Genomic DNA, 15,061 nt, shown 5'->3' on the forward strand with positions numbered 1-15,061 from the left:
CACAACATTCTTCTCCACCGTCTCAGTAGGATAGGAATCTCGGGAGCGGCACTCACCTGGCTGAGTTCCTTTCTCACAGATCGATCTTTTCAGGTATTTGAGAAAGATTTCACCTCCTCCAGCAAACCCCTGAACTGTGGGGTGCCCCAGGGCACCTCCCTGAGCCCCACCCTTTTTAATGTTTACCTTAGCCCTTTGGATGATGTCGTCCGCCCCTTTGGAGTGAAAATTATCACCTATGCGGACGACACACAGCTGGTGGTGGCGTTGGACCCCCCTCTCAATTCCCACCACAGCCTATACAAATGTTTGGAAGCAGTCGCCGCCTGGATGTCGGCCTCCTGCTTAAAACTAAATGGGGAGAAAACAGAGATTATGCTCTTGGGAAATACCATCACCAAATCTATCGACTCCATTTGGCCCCTTTGCCTAGGCTGTCCCCCCGAACCCAAAGAACAAATTAAAAGTCTCGGCATTTGGCTGGATAGAACACTCAATTTTAACAACCAGGCAACTAAGCTTGCTGCCACATGCTTCGGGCTCCTGAGGCTACTTCGCAAAATCCTCCCCCTTCTCCCGTTCCACTCAAGACGGATCATGGTCCAAGGGCTGATTCTATCTCGCCTTGACTGCGGAAATGCCCTATACCTTGGGGCCACACAGTCCACGCTCAATAGACTTCAAATTGTCCAAAACTGTGCCGCCAGGACCCTCCTCAATATTCCGCGACGAGTCTCAGTCAAAGCTCGACTGAAAGATCTCCACTGGCTTCCTGTGAAATCGAGGATTGAATTCAAGGCCATGTGTATTGCCCATCGCTCCTACTGGGGAACAGGCCCTTCTATCAACCGCCCCCTGGTAAATGCCTATCATCCCAATCGTCTCCTCAGATCCGGGACATCTTATCTCACCACAGTGCCCCGAATCAAGAGAGCCAGGTGTGGAGGCCGGTCGCTCTCCTACAACCTAGCCAAGATCTGGAACACTCTCCCCCTCTCAATCAGATCAGAATCTAAACTAATTACCTTTTGAAAGCTCCTTAAAACCTGGCTTTTTAATAAATCATCTTTTTAATAAATCATCTTAATACTTCGTTTAAGTCTAGCGTACTCCGCCTAGCCCAACCTCTGCAGTGCTGGGACGCCCCAGGGTAGCCATCACGCTTTCTAAATTATCTTTTCATTTCATTTTCATTTCATTTCATTTCATAAAATAACTAACACTTATTAATTATGACACTCATCGACCATGTGTACAGGCTTAGATGACCTTTGATCTGTAACATGAAATCATTTCACAGTATTGAGCCTTTGATGCTCAAGTGGAACAGGCTACGCACCCTCGGGGAGGGGATGTGGCCGAACGGCTACAGCGGTCGACCTCGAAGATGGGGAACCGGGTTCGAGTCTCGCAGGGACGCTTAACATCCTGTGATTTGTGGCAAATCACTTAATCTTACCATGCTAACAAAATGAATGTGTCCGTCTGTAATGCAACTGGTTCTCATGTAAAGCGCTCCGAAACCTTTGGGTCTAGTTCGCCCTACATAAAACTTCACAACCCCCCCCCCCCCAAGTTCCTTAATGCCAATATCATTACTAGAGATATCATCCCTCGAAGTAAACACTCTTCAACAACCTTAACGCTAACCACTTTCAAAAGACACCAGCCGCTACTGAGAGCATCACCATATAAAAGTTTGTTTGTTACCTTGTAATATTTTTTTAAGTTAGCCTGATGGCTCATATAGTTTATACTTGCAGTTTCACATCTTAGACTCCATACACGCAAATGCAACACTATGGGTTATTTCTTACACAAAACGCAAAGTGCCAGGTTCTCAAAGGTGTCAGGCAATGCAGCGCAGCACCTAAAGATGCTGTGCTGAGTTGCGTGATAGGGAGAGTGCAGGAGAGTGCCATATTCTCAGAGATAAGGCCCTCTCCTCCCCTCTCCCGAGCGCTGGCGCTTATTTCAACTATGCACCAGGAACATACCTTAGCGCCATAGTGCTTGAGTGTGTGCCTGAATCTAGCATAGGTTTTGTACAGGAATAATACGCATAGACAAGTTTAAAAACTGTTCCTACTTTGTATGTGTGCTGTCGAAAAAAGCAGGGAAAAATAAAAAACATTTCTCTGTTTAACGCCTGCTTTTCAGCATTGTTTATTTTTGGCACTAAACCCTTTCTGCCAATGTTAGTGAATAGGGTTTAGCAACAAAAAGCATGGTTGGTTGCATGGGAACGCCCATGTATACCACCCATGTAACACCCACTTCATGCAAAGTAACGCAAAGCAGTGTTTCGCGCTGCATTTTGTTACTTTTACATCCAACCCAACACCAATACCAATTATCATTGGTATGTAAATACCAAAACAGGGTTAGCGTCGGTTTGCGTTGAAAAAGTAATGCTAATATGACGCTAAACCTTTGAGAATCTGGCCCAAAGGCTTATGTGAACTGAAGGGTTCACTGGCCAGAACTTTTAGCTATGTCAAAACAGAGGCACATACGGCAAGATATGTCGGGTTGCAGCACAGGAATGTTAAACCCCGACAACTGAGGTTTAGGAATGTGACTGTATAAGTAGCAGTCATGTACATGCACACCATGTGTTCAGACTTCATCTCACACCATGGGGCATATTTACAAGGGCTTTATTGGCTTACAAAGCCAAAAAAGCAGAGATAAAGCCAGCGCCCTATTTACAAGAGGGTGCTAACATGCATAATCGCATGTTAGCACCCTTTTTCCCAACGCCTCCCTTTGCATCTCCAATGAGATGCAAAGTGGGCATTACTGGGCGTACCCTGGATGCACTACCTTGCAAATATCGCTGATGTTTACATCGCAATATTTACAAGGCAGTCCACATGATTTTAGCAGACGTTAGATTTTGGCGAAAACAGCAGTTTTCGCCAAAATCTAACGTCTGCTAAAATCCTAACATAGGGGGTGGATTATGCTGATACGACCCTGTGGGTCGTATCAGCAAGGTTATTGCCGTTTTGCAGCGAACATCGCTGGAAAACCTGCGATGTTCCCTGCAAAAGTGCGATAACCTCGCTATCTCTGGAATTTTTATCGCCCTGGAGAAAAGCGTTGTTAATAACGCGCTACCAGGGCGATAAATTTCAGAGATAGCCTGCGATAATATTATTATCGCTAAGCACGGCCAGCGATAAATATCGCTGGCCGTGGATAATATGCCCGCATGTGTTCTGCCATCTGTATTTCAACATCACCTCCTTTTAACATTTGTATTACTGTTACCTGCACTAGTTTCTTCTCAATCTGCTGTCTCCTTCCCTGTTTCTTCAGTGCCACTTCCCTTGTTCATGATGGAAAGTGGTTTCTCCTGCTATAGATTGAATATAGATATTCTCGTGAACCAGTCATTCAGTCCTGGCAATGAATGGTGATGTGCTGCCCGACTGCTGCTTTAAATAGTTCCATTTTTTTCAGTTCTCTGGACTTCTGTGGACTGCATGGCAGCATCTGCTTTCATCTGGCTCTCACCCCACCATCTAGCGTTGCTGAACGGGCGACTGCTGTTCGGTTCTAGGCCACTTCAGTGCAGGGGGTTCCCTGTTCCGCACCTGATCTCCCCTCACTGAATGTACTTCTTTGAACCTGTTTTTAATAATCCTCCATCTTTGGTTGGGCTTCTGACTCTGTAATTCAATGCCGTGCAGCCCTTGAAGGGATTAGAGTCTCCTTAAACTCTTTCTAATTTTAGGTGTAGCTTGACAGCGCTGATGATAGCAAGACCTATTGTTACCAATTCTTTCAAATATACATACAATGGTATTTGGGACTGCCAAGAGGAGTCACAAAGTTGCCTCGTGCTATGTGCTATTTTGAGTATCATTTCACCTCCATTTGGGTCCTTATAATGCAGTGCTTAAGAGACTATTTTAGATCTCAAAAGTACACCGAATCACCCTACATTAAATTCTATATTCTATACAGCCAAAAAAAATGTTGCTTTTTTTCTAATGCAGCAGACTTTTTAAATGTTTTAACCAGGTTTCATGCGTGTGTTTTCCTTCCGTCTTCTGAATTAATTCATTTTCTCATCTGTCTCTTATTCATTGTTCTTCCTCGTCAATACTTTCGCATACAAAAGGTTTGATGAGCTAAAATATGCAAAGGCTGGCACAAATTGTGTTTCCTGTTTTAGAATATTAAATTAAGGCCTTTGACTTTGCAATCTTGCCTATTTTCGGGAGGGGAGGCCCAGCTGCTTTTCATTTGCACCCTATTGCATTGGCTCCATAGGCGCGACCTGCCTCCCATCCTGCCTACTGTCCTAATCCTGATCTTCCAGTTTAGACCAGGAATTCAGGCACCATTGTGTACAGGAGCCTATAAGGAAAGGGACAGCACTGAATTTGAAATAAGTTTTACATCTAATTGTTCTTGCATCATGCTACATTATTTGAATGCTTGATAAACGTCATGGTTAGGATGGCTGTGCAAAATTCACGTAATTTGCTTTTGGATAACTGTGAGAAAGTTAAGCATAATTACACGAACTGCAAATCCATCATTTTGGGCTATATTTTAGCACGAAATGCATTCGGTCATCAATTTGTGGTGCAAGGATGCAGGTAAACAAAGCATGATGCTTAATTACGCGAAGTGCAAAGGTGTAAGTTTGAGAATTTCATGTAAGTAGTGTATTTTGAAATTCCACAAATCACGTACATTACTTTGGTGAAATTTAAATTTCGCTCAGACCTAATGATGATTTGTATTATTAAGAGCTTTCTCTGCATTGGTTGTACCATTCCATTGGTAAATTGATTTGCCACAGTTGATTGTTTTTAGCAGAATCAGAATGGAAGAATTTCTAGCTGATTGAGTGTGCCAAGGGTTTTCCTTTTTTGTGCTTGCAAGTCGTTTATTAATTTTGTAAAGGGCAGTAAGTGTTAAACAGTAGGAGCAGAAAAATATTGCAAATAATGTGCTACAAAAAAAAGAAAACCAGTACGGCATTAACAGAATATTACTCGTCATCATCATATATGTTTATTTCAGAAAACAAGCTCCATAAAACATACAATAACATTTAAAAACAAAAACATCTCAAATACAAATAGGCTATTAAAAAATCAAAAGTTAAATGACTATCAATTCTAACAAAGTGGGCGAACCTTATTTTTTTTTTAAATGTTATTTATTGTTTTATATCAACAAACAGTCATACATTGAGCAATATAAAGAAGAGTTCAAAATAATTTAAATGAAAAACAAAGAACAATAATGCAAAAAAAAAAAAAAGGGGGAATAATCTTAAATCCATTTGGTGATTGGGTCCCAGATTTTTAAACCTTGCCTTTTTTTTTTTTATCCCCTTGAGCCTATACATGGCCATTTCTATATGATAAATATAGAGTAGCTTACATTGCCATTGATGAAAAGTTGGGGGTTCCTTATCAATCCAGCGGGAGGTGATGCAGAACCGAAAAATAGACATACATATAAACAAAAGTGCTTCTTCAGCCAGAGATCTTATTCCGGCCTGATCTGCTTGTACACCAAAAATTACCAATTCAGGAGAAAATTTCACAGCAATCCCTAGATTATTATTAATAAAAAATTCAATATCAATAATAAAACAAGAAAGTTTCTCACATTTAAAAAACATATGAATGGAGTCCGCATCCATCTCCTCACAACGATTACATCTTGACTCACCCCCAACCTTCCACTTGGCTATCTTAGCAGGAGAATAATAAAGGTCGAAAATGGACATATAGTGTTGGCTTTGAAGAGATCCATTAAAGAGTACTTTAATGGAAATTTCGATTGATCTTCCCATATCAATATTTACTAAATCTAGCTTTCTTTGCCATCTATTCTCAATATAGAGTAAGTCATCTTCACATTGATTAATAATCATTTGGTAAACTAGGCCGATTTTCTTTGCTTTCCTAATGGTTTCCATTATCTTATTAGAATTCATACAGGAATGAATGAGAAGACCTTTTGATTCTAGAAAACTCCGAATCTGGAGATACTTAAAGAAGTGATGCTGTGATAGACCAAATTTAGTTTGAAGAGCACAAAATGAAGAGAATTGAGTGTCTTGATATAAGTCACCAAGAATCTGTATTCCTAAGCAGGACCATGTTCTTATAATTTGATCATGAAAAATGGAAGGTAAAGCAGGATTATTGAGTAAAGGAGAATAATGACTAATTTCATCCAGACCAAGAATTTTTTTTCTAAATTGTCGCCAAATTGCAGCACAGGCTAAAATAATCTTTAATTTAGTTTTTTCATAATAACTGGGTTCAATGATTTTGACTAAGCATTGAGGAGCCGCCTTGCCCAATAATACCTCATAGACAGATGGATAGACAGATTCTTCAGTAACAGTATCCGAAAAGAGAAGTGTACCCATGAATCTTATAGAGATAAGCCAATAATACAGCCGAAAATTAGGGACTCCCCAGCCCCTTTTCAGCCTGGATAAAAAACACCACTTAAGCGCTCGACGAGAGCGATGATACCCCCACAGAAATCTGGAGATCATTCTATCGATTTTTGTAAAATAAGATGCCGAAAACAAAAGAGGTATAGTTCGAAATAAATATAAAAACTTAGGAAAAATTAGCATTTTGATTATATTGGCTCGGCCATAGAGAGAAAAATGTAAATTATTTAATCTCTCCAGAGTTTTATTAGAAGAATTCAGGACAGGCTCAATATTCAGACGTACAATCTGATCAACCCTGGAGGAAATCGTTATCCCCAGATATTGGGCTTGAGCATCAAAAACTAATTCATTAGGTCGACCAAAATCAGAGTGAATTAATTGTGTTTTAGCCACATTTAATTTGTAGCCAGATAGCAGACCGAATTCTTCCGCAAGAGAGATAATTTTTGGTAATGCACGTCTAATATCTATGGTAGTTACAGCAACATCATCTGCGTATGCAAAGATTTTAAATAAATTAGTGTTAATTTGTACAGGTATGATGTCTGCCGCAGAAGATAGATTACGAAGATATGGTTCTAAGTATAATGCGAACAGCAAGGGAGAACAAGGACAACCTTGTCTGATCCCCCTTGTTATTGCAAAACCCCTAGAAAGAGAATTAGTGATTCTGATAACGGCTTTGGGTTGAATATATAAGGTTTTAATTGCGTTAATAAATGCAATGGGAAAACCCATCCAAAGCATGACAGACCATAAAAACTCCCAGGAGACCCTGTCGAACGCTTTTTCTGCGTCAAACAGGGCCACAGCAACTGGGGATTCAGAGGTTTGAGCCCAGTCTAGTAATGTTATTATCTTTTTAACATGGTCTGTGGTGTCTCTTTTCAATATAAAGCCATGTTGTCTGATAGACACGAGGGTCGGCATCAATGGATTAAGTCTATTGGCAAGAATTTTTGAATAAATCTTACTATCAGTAGGAATCAGGGAGATAGGTCGATATGAACCAAGTTCTTCACTATTTTTACCTTTCTTTCTAAAAATTACTATGGTAGCATGAGACCATGACTCCGGTGGACTATCAGCAAAGGCGGAACAAAAAATCTTCATTAGCTCTGGCTTTAAAATTCCTCTAAATACTTGATAGAATTCTAGAGGAATAGAGTCCGGACCCATGGCTTTTCCAACTGCAAGACCAGTAATAGCCAGTTCAATCTCTTCCAAAGTGATTGGGGTACTAAGACACTCTACATAGTCTGGTGGCATTTCTGTGATGTTAATCTTATCAAGAAAAAGTTTAATGTCGAGATCAGATACACTGTCAGATTGATGATATAGCAATTGATAAAATTCATTAAATGCTGCCAGTATATCTACTTTAGAGGTTTTGAAGCCCCCATGAAGATCTTGAATTTTAAGAATCTCATTAGCCATGGCTCTTTGACGTAATCTTTGTGCTAAAACTTTCCCCGTTTGTTCGCTCAGTTCATAGCTTTCAGTCCAATATTGATTATGATGTGAGGCTACCTGATCGGCTATATAAGCATAAACGGAGCTGCGTTTAATCGATAAATCTTGTTGAGATTCCTCTATGTCTCTATTCAATTTGAAACTTTCAGCAAGCCGTTTCTCTGCATATAGAACCATATCACAGTCGTTTTTAAATTTGTTCCGCTTATCCTTTAATTGAGAATTGGCATATTTTAATGTCTCTCCCCGAATAACTGATTTAAATGTGTCCCAAACTACTGGAACTGAGGCCGATTCATTATTTATCTCAAAGAACTCCTGAATAACCTTAGACATAAACTGAACATAATCTGATTGTAAAAGTAAATTCCGTTGAAATGTCCAGGTTGATTTATGTACCAGTCCAGCTAACGGAAAACTGAGCTTTAGACAGAGAGGGTTATGATCAGATAATAGTCTGGGCAGAACTTCCACCCCTATTTTATCCCAAAAAAATTGGGATAAAAAAAAATAGTCAATACGAACATACTTCTTATGCGGGGCAGAAAAAAACGTGAAACCAGGCTCGTCTGGGTGGATAATATGCCAAGCATCGGATAGAGCATTATCTAATACCAAAGACCTTAGCGCCCTAAGTGGGCGAACCTTAAACAATTAAATAACCATGCTGGGGGCCTGATTCACAAAGGTAAACTTAGATGTTTGGTCTAAACTTAGAACATCTAAATTTACGACTTTTGGAATTCAAACAGGGCATTTACGAATACCATATTTATGTCCGAACTCAGGGCAGAGATCTGGCCCAAGTGCGGACATGAAGAAAGTTAAAGTTTTCTGTACATTGGTGACAGGCCAGTGGGGAATCCTTCTTTCACCGACCGAGTAACACAATTGTGCTACTGCAAGAGCTGAGGCTAGCCACCTTTTCTGATGAGTGGTGATGCCAATAATATCTTCTATGTACAGTTGGAGGAAGGGATTATATTTTGGCCACTAGTAAATTGAAGCTGATTTCAAATTGACTCCCAGTACAGCTAGAGTCTTGGGCAAAGCCAGAGGAGAATATGCATCATAGCTCCCCTTTCTTGACTCCATCTCCAGATGTTTCAATAATTTTTGCCCTATAGATCTTGTTGGTTGACTGACACCAATCATGGATAGTATTGAAATAGCTGAATTTCAACCGGCCTCTCTCCTCCCTCTGCCATGATTGTGAACGAGATCCAACCACTCCATGTCAATGTAGGTTTTCTTCAGTGACAACTGGCATTTTAGCTAGAGGAGCTTCTAGTCGGTTTGGAGAATAAGTTATCAATTAAGGTCTCATATTGACTATAAACCAGCTTTTTATAGTCTTTCCATCATTCTATATGGGTATGGCAGTGTGATTCTCCCAGAACATAAGGGTATTTGTCCAAATTATTCTAAAGATAGGTTTTGAATTGCAGGTGGTCCCAGAAATGAGAAGGAGCCAGCTGAAATTTGCTATGCAGGTCATTAAAGGACTTTCAGGCATTGTCTGAAATCATTTGCTCAATATGCAAAACACCTTTTTGAATTCAAGCAGGTGAACAGAATAGGCTCCCTCCAATATGTAGATCAGCATTGATCCATGAAGGGGCACAATGATGTAAAAAAGCCCTTTTGTTTCAAATGTTTATGACAGTCTGACTATACTTTAATGGAGCCTTCCATTATTGGATTGGTGATTCTCTCGTTATTGGTTAATGAGTGCCTGTGGATGATTTGTTGCAGGTCATTCACTTGTATTTTGTTCTCCAGAACGACCCAATCTGGGGTCTCTAACTCTGAGCAGAAATAGAAAGGGTCTAGGCTGCGTGGTAAAGTTCTAAATTATGTAAGCATAGTTCTCCTGATGATGCAGCTGCATAGGTTTTAGATAAAGCCAACCTGGGCGTGTCTCCTTTCCAGATGTATTTTATGAGTTGAGTGGCAGTGTTGTAAAGCAGGGAGAAGGGGACCTTGAGAAGTATCATGCTAAACACATAGATAAAGCAGGGTATGACAACCATTTTAATCATTTGAATTCTGCCTCAAAGGGAAAGTTGCAATTTACCCCATCCTGCCAAGTCTCTGTACTGGATCCTGTACAATTCTCATATTATCGGCCACCATACCATAATATTACTACTGATCAATGTGGCCAGGTATTTCATTTTAAATTGGACCCATTTAAATGAGTGCTCCTGCAAATACTTAGCCATTGTATGCTTTGCCATGGATTTGCCTCACTCTTGGATGAATTTATGTTGTAGCCATCGAATTGAGTGAACTAAAAAAAAATTATCTTTATTCTCGGTACTGAGGAATGTGTTCAAGTTGATGTGAGTAAAATATCATCTGCATAAAACCTTTGTTTAAGGTTTCCTGCGGGGATGCATATGTAGTATTCAGTATAAGCTATTACAGTTCACTATTGTGTATAACCATTTGGTCTTCCCATGAAATTTAGATCTACCCCCAGCCGGGTCATCATGGGGAACAAGTAGCCCCAAATGGTCACCAACCCCTCACACAGTGCAGGACACATGCTTGACCCAATCTTCATTGCCAGTGACAGAGTCAAGCACCACCATATCACTGAACTCACCTGGACTGACTACGCCATCGTCCACCTTACCATCGCAGGAACACCACACACCACCACCAAGACCCCAAGCTACTACCACTGTGCTACTACCACTGTAGCTGGAACAAAGTGACAGAGACCCAATCGACGGACAACCTGAACACCAGCCATCCTGATCCCACAACTAACCTCAATCGGGCTGTCAATAACCTCTCCACCTGAGCCAACAATGCGCCGACAGATTCACCCCTATCAAACCCTCCAAGTCCAACAGATCCACCAAACAAGCCAGCTGGTACACATCAGAACTCAGGACCATGAAACGCACCAACAAATGTCTAGAGAGATGATAGTGCACCAGCAAGATCCCACAGAGTGAGCTACCTTCAAATGAGCCCTCCACAAATACCATCAATGCTGAAAAGACACAAAAACGTGCCCTGGCTGACCTCATCAAAGCCAGCTCCAACTGCAGTAAGGAACTCTTCAACATTGTCAGAGAGTTCTCCTGCCCGTCAGCCACCGAGAACATGATCACCCCATCCGAGGAACTCTACATCACCCTGGTAGGCGACTTCTACAACAAGATATCCTCCAACCTACAGACCTTCACAGCCAACTGATGCCACCCACAACCCACTGCTTACCACATGGGAACAGCTCGCAGAGCTCCACAGCCATCATAAACTCCATCCACTCTGGAGCACTCACAGATCCCTGCCCCCACCTCTTCTTCAACCTCAGAGCAAGAAAATCAGCATCAAACTCACCTCCATCCTCAACAAATTCATCACCATGGCCACCTTCGCAGATCAATGGAAACATGCAGAGGTCAGATCCCTCTTCAAGAAACCCCCCGGCAACCCAGAGATCTTAAGAGCTACCACCCCATCTCTCTCTCCCCTTCCCTGCCAAGTCCTCGAGAAGGCCCTCAACCAACAACTTACTGAACACCTGGAGAACAAAAACCTCCTGAACACCTCCTAGACCAGCTTCCACACCAACCACAGCACTGAGACCACCCTGATCATTGCCACCGACGACATCAGAACCCTCCTCCTCCACAGCCCTGATCTTCCCCGACCTATCAGCAGCATTCAGTACCGTTTCCCACCACACCCTCATCGAGATACTCTGCCACATCTGGATGCAGGGAGACTCCCTCAAATAGATCATATCCTTCCTCATAGGGTGAACCCAGAGAATCCACCTTCCACCCTTCACGTCGGAACCCAAGAGCATCATCTGCTGCGTTGCACAAGGTTCATCCCTCAGCCACACCCTATTCAACAACTACATGGTGCCCCAGGCCAACATTATCAGAACCCATGGCCTCAAAATCATTTCCTACACAGGCAGACGACACCCAGCTCATCCTCTCGCTCTCAGAAAACCCCTCCACCACCAGGACCAACTTTTACAACTGTATGACTAGTGTCATCGAATGGATAAAGACCAAGGGGCAGATTTACAAGCCCCTTGCGCCACTTTTGCGTCACTTTTCCCATGTTAAAAGTGACTCAAAAGTGGCGCAAGGGGCTTGTAAATCTGCCCCCAAATGTCTGAAACTCAATGGAAAAGAGTTAAGTGCTGACCTTTGGAAACAACACATCCCCCTGGAATGGCAACTGGTGGCCCTCTGAACTCGAACCCACACCCACACAGACAGTCCACGGACGCAACCTTGGCATCCTGGACAGCAAAACTCACCATGAAGCGCCATTCATCTCCACTTGCTTCTGCCCCCTTCGCATGCTCCGAAAGATCTTCAGCTGACTCCCTGTCGACACCAGGAAAACCATCACCCGAGCCCTAGTCACCAGCCTACTTGACTACGGCAACACACTCTCTGCAGGAATCACAACCCAACTCCTGAAGACACTAAGATGATACTATAATCAGCTGCCAGACTCATCCTCAATCTCCCCAAATGGACCCACACCGCCTCCAACATCATGAACCTCCATTGGCTCCACGTCCAGAAAAGATGCCAATTCATGATGGCGATATGTGCCTAAAAGGCCCTCCACGACCAAAGACGTCAACCAACACCTGAACTCCCACCAACCCTCCAGACACCTACACTCCGCCTCCGTCACCCTAACTCACACTCCGTGCATCCAAGTCACAGTGGAGGAAGCTCCTTCTCTTTCCTCTCCACCAAGGCTTGGAATGACCTTCCCCTCCACCTCTGAACAGCATCCTCTCTTACAGAATTTTACAGAATACTGGATACCCTCATGGGTGATTAGCCCCGCTCTACAAATCCTGATTGATTCATTGATTGATTAACTCCACTTTATCAAAGGCCTTTTATGCGTTGAGGTTGTGGACTGCCCGCTCATCCTTCTCATTTCTAGATTCCCGCAAGAAGTGTAGTAATGTGTGTTTATGGTTCCTCTCTGAGTGACCATGGACAAACCCAGCTTGGTTCTAGTGTACCAGCAGTGATATTACCTACCTAAGTCTCTTAGATAAGATATGTCTCCCTCATCCGGAACCCCCTACACACTTATGTTGCCTCTTCTGCTCCTACCGTTAAGATCTGTGATTTTTGTCTTCAGGCTTCAGATATCAGCATCACCACTGTTTTGGGTTTATAGAGCCTTAGCTTATACAGTCTCCAATCACATTTTAGATTTATTGAGTTAGGCTTTAAAAGTAGACATCTCTGTATGCATGGACTTCAACAGTCTCTGCTGCCGACCTGGTCCCGGAATGGTTTCCAAACGACCCGACCGTGAGCTGACCGATCGTGCAAAAATGATGCGATGCCCATTAATTCCAACCGAATCGTCCAGAACGCAATCCGTCCGACCGCATCGTCCGGAAACAAGGCCAAAGCAACCGATTCGTTTGGAAACGTCATAGAATAACAGTACTGGTAGGAATTAGACTCGGTTAACCCCGTGAACAGATGACAATGCATCCCACGCAGTTACTGTACAGTATCTGTTTGTGTCACAAATGCCAAGTGGAAAATAACACAAATAACACAAATAAGCATTACCAACAGCAAAATAAAAATTAGCCACACCCACCAATCAACCTATATAAAGGGCCAAACACATTACCATGATCCTTTGCTCAAACACAACTGCTGCCAGGTATCAGGAGTCTGCCCACATTCACTGCTCTCTGCCTCTCTGCCACACACACACTCACACTTCACCCACCCCACAACTTGTACAGATTTTATAATGAACAAATCTTCAAAACACACTCTTTTTCATACTCACACTCACCCTCACCTTCACAGTCACCCTCACATTCACCCTCACCCCCACCATGGCTCCAAGGAAACAGCAAAGGTTCACAGATAAGGAGTTGGAAGTGCTTGTAGAGGAGATACTCAGAGTAGAGCCACTGTTATTTGGCAACCAAGTCCAACCAACCCCTCTGTCCCAGAGAAATAGGATGTGGGAGAGGATAGTCGACAAGGTGAACGCTCAAGCACCTTGCATGCGTACAATGGATGACATCAGGAACAGGCACTATGATGTGCAAAGGAGGGTAAAAAAGCTGATGGCCAGAGAACACGCCCAGAGTCATCAGGCTGGTGGTGCCCTCCTGAACCACCCATGCACTTCACTTCCTGGGAGGAGAAGGTGTGTGCCATACTTTTCTTTTTCTAAAGCTTTATTGATTTGATTTTGCATTAAACAAACAAGGTCTTACAATCAACGTATCTTTCCGCATTTATCGACAATGAACATTTACATGTTTCAGAGAAGTACCAGCAATACCATCTTCTGCTGCAATTTGAAAGAATCAAATATTTATGACATTAGCTCTAAGGGAGGCTACAGATGGGAAAAATTCCTCTATATGACGTATACCTCAACATTATCATCATAGGGCACAGTTCACCGTAGACAGTCCACACAATAGTGAGATTCATGAGCTATTCTCATTTAGTATACGGGCCGGTACATATCACATTGGGAAGCACAAGCAGGCAATATACTTCGTATTTGTAACTGCTATATTTCAATTTCAAACTCTATTGTCTCCGGCGCTAGTCATTCGCAATCCTGGTTGAGTTATCTGAGGGATGAGCGAGGAGATAGGTTTTCAAAGGATCCCAAATATCTTTAGGGCGTGATGACAGGGGAAGTTGTTCTGCATAGGTGAGCATTTGTTCCTGACAGTAAATCAAGTCTCTGTTCCTTAAACTTCCTTAAACTTGGGAGCTCGACCTTCTCCCCCAGAGTTACAAATCTAAGGGAGGGTTTGGCAACCAGCTTTGTGTACCTCAGTAAGGCCTGAAGTGGTGTCAGCCCGAGTGTTAGTGTTGTCATCTCGTCCAGCGCCATGAAGACTTGCCACCAGAAATCTCCCACACCCGGGCATAGCCATGCCAGATGAAGGAAATCAGCATCGGGCATGCTACATCTATCACACCTGTCATTATCCCTCAGATTACATTTATGCATTTTGGCTGGTGTATAGTATATCCTGTGCAAAAATGTAAAGTGAATGATGCAAAGCCTGCTGCTAGCAGATACTTGTTCTATCTGCAGGCAGCAATATGACCACTGTTAGTC

This window comes from Triturus cristatus, chromosome 5_1, assembly GCF_964204655.1.
Source record: "Triturus cristatus chromosome 5_1, aTriCri1.1, whole genome shotgun sequence".
NCBI lineage: Eukaryota > Metazoa > Chordata > Amphibia > Caudata > Salamandridae > Triturus > Triturus cristatus.